Below are 15,083 nucleotides of genomic sequence, written 5' to 3'. Positions count from 1 at the left end.
GCTTGCTGGAAAGTGCCAGATGGGTTGAATTCACGACAGGACATAAGATGGAGGTGGTTTTTGTGGGGGCCGGTGCTAAAGAAGAGCCCTTATACCCCTGTGTCTAGGCTTGTGGAGGTTTTGTGGGCAAGGATTGAGAACCAGGGGTTGTTTTCACCAGTTTGAAAACGCCACTCTTGTGTTTGCCTCATGGCTTTCTTCTTCTGGCACCGTTTTATGTCTGTACTGCTTTGGGGGGGGGATTTAGTTTGTATGCAAGACAAGCTCTATTCAAAATAAAGTGATATCCTGTCTGTGGTCTACCACCTTCTCCTCACCCCCAGCTCTCTGCCATGCTTCACACAACCTATCTAGAGGGCTTCTTAAGAAGTTAATTGATGATTATTATTATTTCTATCTATCTTCCACTTATTTCCCCCCTTCTTTTCGTGGTAAGTGTGGTGAGAAGCTAGAGAGAGTATAAGGGGCTGTGTGTACAAGCTGTGGCAGTTGCTGTAGGTAAAGGAATCTTGTCAGGTTTAGGTGTTTGAAAGTAACCAACCCTCCAAATTTGGACTCTTCACAGTATTTTAGGAGGGAGAAAAAGCTTTTGGGGTTGGGTTTTTTGTAACTTTGACTTGAGAAGGACCTCCTCAACCCCTCAGAAATCAGTGGTGCCCAGGTTTATTAGAACTTGCTGAACCCAAAGCGCTGCTGAGTGCACAGAGAACGGGCTGAAGTACTTCAGTAGTTCTGACCATACCAAGCAGAAAGTTTTAAGAGAGAAAAACATGTCTTTTTAGTGAGCAGTCTTCCCCTAAGCTGCCAATGGAGCTTTTCTTCTGGTCTCAATGCTATAGATGACTTCTTTTTATCAGCCTTTCTCCAGAGTTGAATGCAATGTCTTACATGAACCTGTGTATTCTCTTCAAACAGTGCCTAAATCTTCCAGAGAGTAAAACACATGATGCTGTTGGCACCAGTTTAGCTGAAATCACATCTCTGTACCAGTGGTCCCTAAAGCCTGCTGTCCAGTGGGCTGCAATGCTGCAGGCTATTTCACATCTTCAAACATCTTCATTTCCCATTGCCTTGGGGGATGTCAGAGGGGTCTTGCAAGAAGAAACTCATCTGGAAGCAACAAGTTGGGGACTACAAATAACATTTTGTTTAAAAACAAACAAAAAAGCATACAAACACACCCAGCTTTGCTTTTGAAAGCTACTCCCAAGGATGTGAATTAGCCTTCATCCCAAGTTAATTAGCCAGTTTCCATCAGGACAGAGTTGAGTGCTTCGAGGGTTGTGCAGAAGAGGCAGAACCACTGCAGGTTAACCTTCCTGCAGCAAAGAATAAATGCTGTTGCTAGATGTAGGTAGAATTGAATGTCTCTTGTCTCAGTTAAGAGCTCTTTAGGCCAAAGCAAGGTGAACTGCTTTCCACCTCAGTATCTTCAGCCTGAATGTAGGGAGTCCCCAGAGTCTCTAGACAAGTTGGCTTGTGTGCTGTCACAGTTTCCCAAAGGTGAGGAGGGAATGTCATAGTGGCAACTGATTCAGTGGGTGACAGCCACGATTTTAGCAGCACCCCTGAAGGAGCAGCAGTCATGACCTTCAAATCTCTCCTGGTAGGACTGTGATGCTGTGGAACGAGGACTTGGAGCTTTTTGCCTGCTGAGGCCAGAATGCACTGGACCAGTGAGTTACACATCCCAGTTTTCCAAACTTTGGGGCCACTTGCATGCCTCAACATCCACGTTTGCAGCTGGGGAATGGAGCTGTATCCATGGGCCACTGCTTAGAAAAAACAACCTCCTCAGGAACATGTGTGAAACACCAGAGCAGCACCCACAGCATCTGCTTTTTGGTTGCCTGGCACAGGAGATCAGTGGCCTTGTGCTCACAGGGCCACCAGAGGTATTTTTAGGGGGTTTTTTTCCATCTTTTTATCATCCTTCTCATGGCCCAGAGCAGCTTTTTCTTTGCCAGAAAACCCCATCTTCCAATCCATCACACTTACTCATCGTTTCCTGTTAAGTTCTTGAAGTTTATGCCTCTGAACTCACTTGCCCAGCTGGTAAGATGAGGATGTTCAGAGGAGGCTGGAGAAAATGAGAGGAGGGTGGTCAGTGATGGTGACAACATCTGAGCTTTAGGTCCACAGGACCCTGATCAAACAGCCTCACACTCTCCATTGTGACTGGCAGGATAAAACCAAGGAGGTGGGTTTTTTCCCTAGCTGCTAGTTTTCACCTTTATTTCACTACCATTACTAACAAATTACAAAGCATTATATATTTAGTATATAAAGAAGTCTCTCCAAAGAGCATCTGAGCCCAAATCCAGCTGCTTTGGTTCCTCTGCACAGCCCAGTTCCACTACCCTTCAACAATTGATTTATATAACTGAAATAGCTAGGGAAGTGAGAAATTTCCTTCCTCTTAGGATACAATGCCAAGGATGTCAAATCCCCAGAGAGCCTGATGATAAGAACTGGGCTGTCCCTTTGTGCAGTTATTAAACATGTATCTGGTTGTTCATCAGAGCAGTGAAATGGTGGGATGCAGCTCGGTGACACGCTCCATCCTCCCTCTTGGTTACACCCCACAGACCCAGAGCAAGGCTGGAGGAGTGTGTGACAGGCTTCTCAAAGGGAAAACAAAGGGTGCTTCAGCTTTTGGTAGTGTAGATGAGATTTTTTCCCCCCCTGAGAGCTATCTCTTGGCAGTGCTCTGGGAGCTGTGTCACCCATGGCAGTGTGTGATGGCTGCGAGGGATCTCCCTCCCTCTGCCTTTTCTCTGTATGAGTATTTGGAGTCATTGTCCAGGAGAGATTTCAGGTTGGAGAGCAGCTTACCAAGCTCTGCCTGTTGGCACAACTGCATGGCCTTCTCTTCTTCCTCAGCTAACTCTTGTTCTTGATAGGACAAGGGGCAATGGGGACAAGCTGGAACAGAAGAGTTTCCAAAGCAACACAAGGAAGAATTTGTTCCCTGTTGAGGTGAGGGAGCCCTGGCAGGGGCTGCCCAGATGGGCTGTGGAGGCTCCTTCTCTGGAGACATCCCAACCCAGCTGGATGAGTCCCTGTGTGCCCTGCTCTAGGTGCTGCTGCTCTGGCAGGGGGTTGCACTGGATGAGGTCCCTTCCAGCCCTTAAGATGCTATGATTCTGTGACATGGGGAAGCTCCATACACTGTTGATAAAGTACTATTAAGATATAAGCTTATTTTGGAAGAAGAAAAGCTCTAATCTTGGTCTTCCAGTACAAGCTTTCTGTTACTTCTGTGAAGGTTGGTCTCAGCAGCTGACACAAACGAGCACATTGAGATTCAGGACTTCTGTGAACTCTTAAGCGAGAAGCTGAAGTTGTTTTGTGAACACCTTTCCCTTGAACTCTGCCTGAAGAATTAAGACCAGTAATGACTGATCCCATCAATCCTAAATTTAGAAATGAATCTAATTTATATTTTCAGCAGGAAAGCAGGTTATGGAACTGACCTAGTATAGTGCTGTTGGAAGAGAGGGGACTTGAGAGAACCCACTTGGAATTTGCAGGGGATTAGGAGAAAAGATAATAAATATTGCCAGGAGGAACAGTGTTAATAAATCACAGAACCACAGGATGGTGGGGTTGGAAGGGACCTTTAGAGCTCATCCAGTCCATCCTCAGCATCTTGGTGTCCCTGCACTGGCCTCTCTCCAGCAGTTCCCTGTCTCTCTGGAGCTGGGGAGCCCAGAACTGGCCACAGGACTCCAGTTGAGGCTTCCCCAGGGCAGAATTAAATGCTGATAGTAAACATGGGACAAGACTCTCACAATCCTTCTGGAAATACAGAGGTTTTCCAAAGGCAGCACATTCCAATAACAATCTGTCCAGTTGACTTTAGATCCATAAATCCTTTGGCTTTCCATCACTGTGCCCCTGTTTGTCACAGAACTTCATGGCAAGGCTTCATGCTGGCATCTTCCAAACACACAGTCAGGTCCTTGAGAATTGCAGGTAACAGGGGATGCAGAGCACTCAGCTTCTACAGTGAAAGTTGAAAAGAGAGTTGTTTGTGAGGTACAGGTAACCTGTGCTTGGCTTTGAGCTGATACAAACCTTAACAAATGGAGGTAGGATGGAGGTGAGGGTTTTGGAGGGAAGTGGCACGGTTGTCTTTGGATGCAAAGCAAGTTTCAGTGCAATGCTGACCCCTGGGTGGATGCCTTGAGGAACCAGGGGCCAGTGGGCACTCCCTTTCACAGCTGTAAGGAAAATGCTTGAGTCCATTGAAAGGACAATATTCTGCATGTGTGTTTTGCTCAAAGTTCCTACTTTTTGCTCTTTATCTACCTTTTACTGCAGTCACTTTTGAACCAGGGTGGTACTAAGTTCATTTGTTCACTGTTGCAAGCTTCCTACATTTGATTGCACTTCTCTGCCTGGTCCTCTCCAAGGCTCCTGTGATTTTGGTCCTGGAGCCTGTCAGTGTGCTAAGGTTAACTGCAGTCTGAAACTTAACCTCATGTGCTGCCCACCTCACTCAATGCTTCTGTTTGTAGCCAACTGCTAATCCCCCTCTTTGGGGTAAAAAGGGCTTTGCTTTCATGAAAATAAAACCAAACCCAAACTCAAAGCTGAAGCAAATTTGGTTCAAAGATGATTTTCTACCCCCCCAGCCTCAGGGCTCCTGCACAGGGTGGCTTTTAGCAACAGGGAGCCCATGAATCACTTGCCTGTCTGCAAATATCTGCAGTCAAAGGGATCTAAAGTGGAGGTAACCTGACTGTTGTGGAGGATCTTGCACCCACTTGCATCACTGGGAACAGAAGCTCTTGCATAGGCAGAGCTTGTAGTTAATACAGAATATGATCCATCCACTCTTGTGTTTCTCCATTCTCCCATCCTTAAGGGTCTGTAGCCAGAACTCCTCTGGTAAACCACAGAGGGCTGGGGCTGTCATGGCATCCATACAGACACCTGATTGTGTGAGCATTAGCCTCTGTGAGGAATCTAGCCTGATGCTGGCTTGAGAGGACAAGCTGCTGGGAATTGCTCAAATGGGTGGAATTTAGGTGGTGTTTTTCAGGCTTTAGCTACAAACCCAGTTACCTTGTGGAAGACATTCCCTACACACTCTGCAGGCTTTGAACTGTAAAAACAAACCCTTCCTGACTTGGGCTTTGCTGTGTCCAGTTTGCCAGCTGGTAAACACTGACCAGGGGGTTTGTTCCAATGTGATTAATAATGATGTGTTATGAACAACAACAACCTGGAGTCAGGAACAACCCCCTCCTGCCATTTCCAATCCACGTTGGCAGGTGAACACAAATCCCACTTGAAAAATGCTTTTGGATCCTTTCAGTTTTAAGTTTGACAGCCTGAAAGTTCACAGCATGGCCAAGCAGCACAGTGTAGCTTTTACAGTCAACATCTTTGGTACAGGATCCTGACAGCAGCACCACAGCCCTGTGCAGGGACATCTCACACGTGCCCAGTGTGAAGTTCTCATCGTGGCACCCACGGTACCTCACACCTTTCAGGTCTGCTAGGTGACCTTGAGAAAGGGACCCTTTCAGACCACAATCTACCAGCCTGACCAGTCAGGGATAAAAGCTGGTTTTCTAGAAAAGGGAGGAATGTAACTGGGGGCATCAAAGAGAGTGTGGGCAGCAGGGCAAGGGAGGTTCTGCTCCCACTCTGCTCTGCCCTGCTGAGGCCTCATCTGGAGTCCTGTGTCTGGCTCTGGACACCCCAGCTCCAGAGGGACAGGGAACTGCTGGGGAGAGGCCAGTGCAGGGCCACCAAGAGGGGACTGGAGCATCTTCCTTGTGAGGAAAGGCTGTGGGACCTGGGGCTGTTCAGTCTGGAGAAGAGGAGACTGAGGGGGGAGCTCATGGATATTGACCAATATCTCACTGGTGGGTGCAGGAGGTTGGGGCAGCACTTGTTTCTGTTGTACCCAGTGCCAGGACAAGGGGTGATGGGATGGAGCTGGAGCACAGAAAGTTCCATTTAATCATGAGGAAAAACTTTCAGTGTTTGAGTGAGGGAGCCCTGGCCCAGGCTGCCCAGGGAGGGTGTGGAGGCTCCTTCTCAGGAGGTTCCCAAACCCACTTGGACCCATTCCTGTGTGACCTGATCTAGGTGGGAGCTGCTTCTGCAGAGGGGTTGGGCTGGATGAGCTCTAAAGGTCCCTCCCAACCATTCTGTGATTTGATGATGCTATGACTGAGGTCATAGTCACTATTTCCCCCTTTACCTCTAATTTGGAGGGCAGGAAGTACCAAACCACTCTCCACACTGGAGGAAACCTTGTACATGTTTGAATTCTATGAGAACTACTTAATAACAGGGATTCTTTGTCTCCTTTCTCTTGCCTTCACTGCTTAGGGTTTCAGAGCACAGGGACAGGAGCACTTGTGTGAGTTAACAATTCCAATATCTTTTTAATCAGGAGTCCACAAGGAATGGATAGAACTGGAAATGCTCATAATTGCACTGGGGAAGGAATTGATTCTTAAAATGACAGAGTTCAGCAGGCTGATGGCTCTCCAAATGCCCCCCTCCCCCCCTCCAAAGAGATCACCAGCCAGAGGAGCCAAAACACAATGTGTGCTGGGGGGAAGAGTACAGGATATTAGCAGATAATCATAACATCATCTGAGTGCACTTGTGGGCTTTAAAGAAAAAGAGAGTGGTAAGTGATCAGCAGATGTGTTGGTTGCAAACAGGCTGGCAGGTCTTGATGATAAAGATTCTTTGGAATGTTCACTGATTGCTACAACCCTGAAAGGAGCCTTGAGCTCACTTATCTAGGTGTGTGCCCACCCAGTTGAGCTCCTGCTTCTCCCAGGGCTGCTCCTAGCAGTGAATGCTTCCAGAAAATCTAATTTGATGGGAACTCTAGGGTTTTCTGCAACTGGTTAATTCTCCTTTTAATCAGGGTCAAGTACTGATGAGCCACGTGACAATGATCAGCAAACAAGCCAGAGCTGCTTGTTTCCAGCCATTCCCTCAAGTAATGGCTCTGTGGCTCTGACTCATTGTTTGCCAGCAATTATGTCCAAAGTTGCAGATGAGGAGACTGAAGGGATCTGAAGGGGTCTGTGGTGGGACCCAGTTTTCAGGAGGCTTGAGATGGTCTTTGGCACATCTTTCAGTCACAGCAGTTGCTGGGTGAACTTTGCCCTCTCCCACTTCTGAGCAAAATCAATAGTCCGTGAAGCGCTTGTTGAGTTGGAGCAAAGCTCCCAATACATCCTGTTCCAGCCAGAAAAGGGCTTATTGAAGTTGGGGACAGAGAATATCCCACTGAAGACACCAAGGGCCAAGCAGTATTTGCATGCACCCACTGCTTCCCCCAGCTCCTCAGTACCTTACTGCTCTTTCATTGCCTTTCAGTCCCAGAGAGATTCGTTTTCATTTCTACTGAGGGTCACCCAGCTCATTGCTTAGATCATGGTGTTTTCACAGTTTCCAGTCTCACATCCTGCTTCAGTGCACAAAAACCTCTCTCTGTTTTGGTGTTACCCCCAGTGGGTTGGCAAAAGTGAGCAGAATGGGGTTCCACGTTCTACAGTGACCCTCAAGTGTCAGAAAGCACCAGTTTACCATCCTCTCCCTCATCCTATTCTTGATCCACTTACCAGAAAGCCTGTTTCCAGCAGCTGGTAGGAGCTGCAACTTGCACTTGCATGAAAATAGTTTCAGCAGCAGATAAGTAAAGGATCATCTCCTGCTCTCAAACTGATGGAACTCCTTTCATTCTTAGCATAAAGCATCTTAAAACTGGGGGTTGGATGTTTCAAGGTCCCTTCCAACCCTTAAGATTCTGTGATTCCAAAGGCTTTGAGCACTGCTGCAGCATGCTCACAGTTTTATCCTTTCTTCCCTTTATCTGTTGAAGGATGGAGCCTGTTATTTGCAATGTGCTAGCCAGCAGTGCAAGAGACATTAAAATACCCCCCCAACCCATCCTTTACAAGGTTTGCTGTTTGAAAATGAAGGATCACAGTCTTGTCTTGGCCCTGTGTCTGATGCCAGCTCAGCTCAGTGTGTACTCAGTGGGAATTGAGTGAATCCAAGATGCAGGTGCTTTCAGAAGTATCTGTGCTCCCTTGGTCTTTTAGCCCATCAGACCACTTTGGCATCACATTCTCTGCCTTCCCTAACACACATATCAGCTGCTGCACGTAAGGACTTGTTGAGCCTGTTCATTCTGCCCATGTCAGTGTGTTCCTGTGCCATACAGCTGCTGGTGGTTGCAGGGAGATGACCAAGTCTACCAGATCTGGCTTGAGCTTTACTTCTAGTTCTTCTTTGACCTACATTCTGCAATGGGAAACGGCTTCATCTCGTTTCTCCTCCCTTCAGGGACACTGTTGGATGAATTTGTTGGGGGTTTTTCTTTTCTCCTGCCTCAGGACCAAGTTGTGCTACAATTCTGAGGCAACAAAGTTAATGTGCTACTGTGTGCTGCATTGGGTGGTATCTTGTGAAGAGTGGAGATGATGTAGTGTTAGAACACCCAGGAAGGATGGAGTGTTTGGTCCCTATTATCCATGGACTTTGCATTTGGAAGAACAACTTAAATAGCTGGATTTGGTGGCTCTGGGAATGTTTTGCTTCTGTGATGAGATGTTCAGCTTTGGAGCAGAATTTAGGCTACATGACATCAGGCTGGGTTATCAGAAGGAGTATTTATGTGGTTTTTAGGGTTTAGTCCATATTCTTAAATGAAAATCACATGCCAGGAAGTATCCCAGGCAGTTTTTCAGTCAGATCTTCATAATCCATCTTTCTGAACACTGAAAAGACTGATACAAAGTGTGTGCCACAGAGGGGGGAGGGCAATAGGGACCCTGTGTGTCCCTCTAGAGCCACTCACGCACCAGGGAGCATGGTTAGTGCCCCAGCAGTGTCACCTCAGTGACAAACCCAAGCCTCCAGCTCAGACAGCCCAGTCCCACCTCCCCTTCTCCCATTCCATAACTGAGTGGCTTTAATCAAGGTGAGAAAGGGAGGACAAGCTTGGCAAAAGTGCAGCTGTTTGCTCCCAGAAGCAGCTTTTCCAGTGTGGAACCATTGGGGTTTCATTTAAACACAGTACTCAGATTAAAGTCCAATCGTGTTAATAGTGACCTGTTGCCTCTTTGAGTAAAGGTGATGCTGCAGCGATGCACAGTGCTTAGCTGGAAGGCACAGAGCCCCAAAAAGCAGCATGTGCAGACTGAAAGTGCACTGACACTTGGCTGTGGAGACTTTAGGTGCTGTTTTAAATAGGAGAGGGGACTGTTTTCATCATGGTTTTTAGCAAGACTCTTCCTGGCAAACACCCTCTACCTGGCCAGGCTGTTTATGTAGGGGACAAGATTCCCTTTGTTAATTACCCTTTATTAATTACTCCTTTGCCTTGTGTGAACCCAAGTAGTGTCAGTTTTGTTTTGTCCTCAACACAAAGTGACCATACCTCCAGAATCCCTCCCCAAGCCTCACACATCATTTCATTACCTCTATTTTACCCCCTGGAGTTGTTACAGTTCCATAGAACTTTCCCCCCTGAGAGCAGCTGAGGACTAGTGTCACCTAAAGGTGTTGTGAGAAGTTACTTCATGGTGCATAGCTAGTTCTAGGAACATCCACATCTCTGGTGGTGGTGTTTCTCTTGCCCAGGGAACCACCCAGCTCCACACACTTGATTGTCATTGAAATGACATCGGCTTGTGTCCCTCTTAAGCAATTACAACATTGACACACCTTCCAGGTGACTGAGTTATTAACAGTCCCTCTGGATGCAACAGCTCAGCCATCCCCCAGCAACATCTCCTGGCTAAAATTTGAACTTTGGCCTCAGAGACAAGCCAGCCCTTACTAAAACACCCAAAAATAATCAGTGGCTGCTCTTAAACCAGGCACAAATCTAACTTATTGACTAAATAACCACCTGGGGGTTCATATTTTAAGTAAGTTCATGAAAGAAAAACATTCAAAAGCATTCTGTTCAGCCCATGCTGGCATTTCCAGGCAGGATTTTGGGCAGGTCAGGGAGCTGTCAATGTCAGAAATCCTTTGTGCTTGAATATGGGGGGGAAATGAGGGGCTGTCACCCACCCTGAGGCACAAGAGCGTCCCCATCTTTCCCCAGGACCTCGAAATTCACTTTCAGCCTCAGAATTAAGTCATCAAAACATGAAAAAAAAGCCTCATTAGCCCTAATTCTCCTGCTTCTAAGTCTCTTTCACCAATTGTTATGCTGGTGGGGGGCATTTACCTGACAGGGCTGGCAGAATATGGTTATTTAGGGGGTTCTTCCTGAACTCCTGGGCACATCCCTCCCATTACTTAACTTCAATGTGCCAGAAATGTGAGTGCAGAGGCAGAAGCTTCATCCTTTCAGGGAGGAAGGAGGACCCTGAAGTGTGCTGTATTGCCCTGGGGAAAATGATTAACCTGGGGCTGGTGAAGTGAGTGAGGAAGGTGTAGCTGGGCTAGTGGGTTAGGAGCCAACAGACCACATCCCAAACGTAACCTGTCTCCAGAAATGGGGACAACTGGAGGTCTCGTGGCTCCTTGGCATTAGGCTGATAGGGAAAACCTAGAATTTGGATCTTTGGGTGGCTTGGAAAGGTTATTTATACACCTCCCAGCACCTTAGGCAGACCTGCATGGGGAGAATAGCTCACAGACCAAAGGAATAGGAAAGTGAGACAGGGAGGGCAGGAGAACAGTAGTTAGCTGGCAAACCACAGCAGAGATCTGCAAGTGCCTTCAGAGGGCTGGTAAGAAGTTCAGAATGCCTCTGCTCTTAATTTAATCTGGAATAATGTACCTGCTGGACTTAAGAACACGGCTTCAGACAGCCCTTGTAAAGCTTGCTAAGAGAAGTTAGGCAGGAGGGGGGGAGCTGGACTGCCTCAGGGCTGCTTTGCCGACCCACTGTCCTGCAGCAGGACCCGCAGCGCCGGGAGCAGGGGCTGGGCTGGTTGGGCTGTGTCCCGCACACCGCGGCCGGGACCTGGCTCTCGCAGGGCTTCGAAGATACTCGCAGGCAGCTTCGTGCTCCTCGCTGACCCACTGCGAGCTGTCGGCAGCGACGAGCGGGAGTGACCCCGAGGCTCCGGAGTGTAACAAAATAGCTATTTCTGGTGTTGGCTGTTAAAAGTGGTTTGGTTGGGGTGTTTTTTGTCTCGAGCCTGCCGAGCGCCGATCGTCTCAACCCGACTTTGCCGCCCTCAAAGGCGGGTTTGGGGAAGGAGCCGAGTGCGTGCCGCCCCGCCAGCCTCGGGAGCGAGGCCCCCCGGGCCCGGCAGCTGTGCCCCGCAGCACGGAGCCCGCCCCGGCTCGCTCCCGCGGCACCGCTCACTGCCCAGTTTCCTTCAGCAGGCTGGAACCCCCGGGCCCGAGCAGCCGCGGGAGCGACGCACCGCTCTCCCTTTCCTTCACCAGCGCCCGCAGGCGCTCAGGGAGGAAAAAGCGGCCCCGAGAATCCGTGTCAGCGGAGGTCCTGCCGTCGGGACCGAACCCGCGGGACACCGCCGGCAGCTCCCCTCTGCCCGAGCCGGGAGGCGGCGGAGCGCCGGGAACAATGCCGGCCGGGGCCGGGGCAGGGCAGAGAGGCCGCGGAGGGGCCGCCGCCGCTCCACGTGGCCGCGGGCGCCGCGGCAGGACCCGCGCCCCCCACCCGCGGCGCCCCCCACCCGCGCCGCAGCCAATCCCCGCCCGCCTGCCATGTGCCGCGACCCCCTCCGGCCAATGGTGCCCCGGCTCACAGACCTGCTCCGCCATCGCCCGGAAGCGGCGCCGGGCCCCCGCGCGGTGCGGTGCGGCGCGGCCGTTGCTGCCTGTGCTCCCGCCGCCGTCCCCGCAGCACGGACCGCCCGCCCTGTGTGTCGGGGGCTGCCGCGCGCATGCTCCGCCGAGTGACGCCGCGACTCCATGTGTGAGAAGCGCATTATTTGGCAAGGGGAGCCGCGGCGGAGAGGATTTAGCCGGGGATCCCGGGCGGCGCGGAGGAGAGGGCGGCGAGGCGCGAGGGAAGCGGAGCGGGGAGCGGCGGCGCCCGGATGCGCGGGGAGCGGCGGGGAACGTGCCGCGGCGTGTGAGTTCCCGCATTAAAAGTTCTCTTGGGGTTTATTGTCTTGGGGAGGGAGAGGCGGCGGCAGAGTTGTGTTCGTTGTGCGAGGCAGCGGCCGGGGATGCGGGTGTGCTCCCGGGGGAGCTCCGGGGGAGCCTGGCCGTGCGGGGCCAGCGGGCTGCCCTCGCTGAGCCCCGAAAAGTGCAAAGTCCTGCTCTCCGGCCGTGGGCTGGGCTTGGATGTAGATGAGCGCCTGCCGGGGAAGGAGCTGGTGCCCCTGCCCGCGGTGGGTAGGAGGGGGGGCAGCGGGGCTCTCGGGGCGCATCCCCGGCGCTAAAGCAAAAGTTGGGCGGCGCGGCGCGTCCCCGGAGCCCGAGGCCAAGCGGCCCGGGTCGCCGCCGGCTTTTGTTGGGCGCCGGGACGGCAGCCTGCGAGGCGTTTGTTTCGGAAAGTTGTTGCGGGCTTTCCGCCGTGCCTGCTTCCTCTTCCTCCTCTTCCTCCTCCTCCGTCGTCGTCCGGGGCCGGCTCGGGGCGAGGGCGCGGGGCCGGCAGCGCCCCGGTCCCCGCAGCCCCCCGCGCTCACCGGCGCCGGCCAGAGGAGGCGGCGGGACCGGCCCCGCGGGGGCCGCGGCGGGGGGCGAGCGGCCGCCCGGGGCAGCCCCCGCCCGGGGCAGCCCCCGCCGTGGCACTGGCCCGGCTGGCGGCCAGGCTGCGGCCCGTGTCACAATAAGAGTCCCCGCCCGCCCTTCCTGCGGCTCAAGGTGCACCGGGCTGCGCCCCCCTCCCCCCGCCCGCCCTCACGACCCCCTGCCCGGCAGCGGCGGGGACGGGGTGGAACGCGACGGACGGGGCGGGACCACCCCGCCGCCACCCCCGGGGGTCGTGTGGGTAACGGGGCTGCGGGCGAAGGGCTCCCCGGGCGCCCTGCCCCGCTGCCCCGGCTTCTCCATTACTGCACGTTCCCGGCGCCTGCGGGAGGGGCCGCCGGGATTCGGCCAAGGCCGGGGGAGCCCGGGGAGGGGAGCCGGGAGAGCCCGGCGCTGCCCGCGGAGCCCAGCCCGGCGCTGCCCGGGCACACACAGGCTCCCGGCTCGGCAGCTGCTCAGGGCAGCAGCAGGATGCGATGCCCAACGCTCTCTGGCCTCTCTTAGTGCCTCTGAGTGACAAAGTGGGGGAAGGCAGCGAGTCGGGATGCACAGACCTACTTCTCTAGAGCATCTCTTCTAAAAAAAACCCCTTATGCTCTCTCTGTGCCTTGGGTTTTACTTTCACTTGTCTTTTTCTGGCAGCCCCACACTCTTATGGTTTTGTACTTTGTGCCATAAAGCCCCTTCCCTAGGACAGAGGTTGCTAAGCCATGGGTACAGCAGTGACTGTCCCTCCTTCACCAGCACGGCTCTGAGCCTCCTTTCCAGCTTCTCTTGCAGGTGTTTGACTTTCATGTTTCTCTCTCAGTTGCCAGCCTGTGAGTGCAGCTGGAAGCAGAGGTAACAGAGCTGCTGGTAGACACAGTTACACGGGAAGTGAAAGGAAGAAAGGCCTTTGGGAATAAGACACATGCCAGTGAGCTGGAAGCTGCCATATATCAGCAGGAGAAAACCCAACCCTGCTTCCTTCCAGGCAAACTCTTGACCAGCATCTCGAGTGGAAGGAGACGTGGGTAGGAAGAAGCAGGAGCATAAGATACACTGAGAGGATGAGGTGGTAGGGGTCCAGAGGTAGAAGAAAGTAAGAGGCATATGTAGCATGTGGAAAGCTTTTTGCATCAGTGAAGTGTGTGGTGGCCTTGTGGGTGTTGTTGCCCTGTTGTGTGCCACGGGCCTGGTGCTGGTGACAAACTGGCAGTCAGTCCCAGCACAGCTTGGGGTGGTACCTGCAGGGATGTGGTGGTGATGCTGCATTGACACCTGCTGGTGTTTGGGCTGTGGGGAGGCTGACAGCACCCCTGAGCACTGTAAGCAGGGAATGTAGGGGCAAGCTGGTTGTCCATCACCCCCAAGAGCTGCCTCACAGCCACCTGAAATCGTGATGAGTGGATCCATCACTCTGGTACTTGCTCTGGCCTGGCCTTTGGTGTGCCTGGATTGTCAGGCACTGGACAGAGACAAAGGTGTGATATCCTGGAGGCAGCAGTGAAATAGATGAGATGGGATCAGAAAATGCTCTGGGGTTAGGGTCTGGCAACTGCTTAGTTTGGGTTTTTTCCCTTCCCCAGCTGCCTGGTGGTGGAAGTGGGGAGGGCTGTGCAGCTCAGCATGTGACAGTGGGGCTGTACCAGCTCACTCCTCTGTGTGTTGTCTGCGAGTGAGCAACAGGCTGCTGCTCTTCTAACTTGGAAAAAGGGCAAATCATTTCCCAGTTTGCACACTGGGCTTGAACCTTGGCTATGAAAAGGACCAAGTTCAGTGCTTGAAGTAAAAACTCCCTCACTGGGAGTGAGTGAGTTGTGTCTGTGGCTGCTCAGTATCCAGCAGCAAGGTGGGATGGCAGCAGCCAAACCTATTTCTCTGTCCTCAGAGGTAGAAACACAGAGGAGCAGCCACCACCATCCCTAGCAGCGTTACATAGGCATGAGGTTACGTCAGCACTCATGATGCAACACTGTTGGCATATGATGCAGTGGCAGTATGCTAATGCTGGAACTTAATATAGCTGCCTTACGACTTTCCTGCAGTAATTACAGGCTGGGAGCTGTTTGAAATCATTGGTTCAGAGTCAGGCAGCACTGGCAGCTCGTGGGATGTTTGTGGGGCTTGTGCAAGACGTGGTGAAGGATTTGGATCATGGTAGTGGCTGGACAGCAGCACCTGGATGTGGGTACAACACATGGCTCATGGGGACCACTCTGCACAGCCTCAGGCTTGGACAGGAGCGATCCCTTTGCTGTCCAAGGAATGATAACTGTGAAAGGAACTTCTGGGTTTTACTGTCTCATGGTCTTACACTTCTATTGGGTGTTGCTCCTGGTTAGCCTTGCCCTTCAGATGGGCTGTAAGCACTCCTAGAGAGTCACTGAGTCACTGCTGCCCTGCCACGGGAGGCAGGG

The 15,083-nt window shown here is 52.1% G+C and overlaps 1 protein-coding gene and 1 long non-coding RNA gene across 6 annotated transcripts in view; one reads left to right on the top strand and one right to left on the bottom strand.

Moving 5' to 3' along the window:
• Positions 1-15,083, top strand: part of GATAD2A (GATA zinc finger domain containing 2A) — a 71,082-nt gene that overhangs the window by 1,147 nt on the left and 54,852 nt on the right. The window contains exon 2 of one of the 5 annotated variants that reach the window (XM_062015284.1): positions 1,611-1,676. The exons of 2 other annotated variants lie outside the window; for them this stretch is intronic. The gene's annotated coding sequence lies outside the window, so the exon portion shown is untranslated. Of the gene's footprint in view, positions 1-1,610; positions 1,677-1,800; positions 1,896-11,801; positions 12,062-15,083 lie in introns of those variants that run through there. 2 more of the 5 variants (XM_062015286.1, XM_062015283.1) reach the window with 2 other exon arrangements.
• On the bottom strand, positions 641-11,836 carry LOC133627859 (uncharacterized). The gene is made up of 2 exons (XR_009820424.1): positions 11,737-11,836; positions 641-2,080 (listed from the first exon to the last, which is right to left on the bottom strand). It is a non-coding gene; the product is annotated as an uncharacterized LOC133627859 (long non-coding RNA).

The sequence above is a fragment of the Colius striatus genome, chromosome 25 (genome assembly GCF_028858725.1).
Source record: "Colius striatus isolate bColStr4 chromosome 25, bColStr4.1.hap1, whole genome shotgun sequence".
Taxonomy (NCBI): Eukaryota; Metazoa; Chordata; class Aves; order Coliiformes; family Coliidae; genus Colius; species Colius striatus.
Note: the sequence above shows the minus strand (reverse complement) of the source record. Positions and strands in the feature narration are given on the sequence as shown.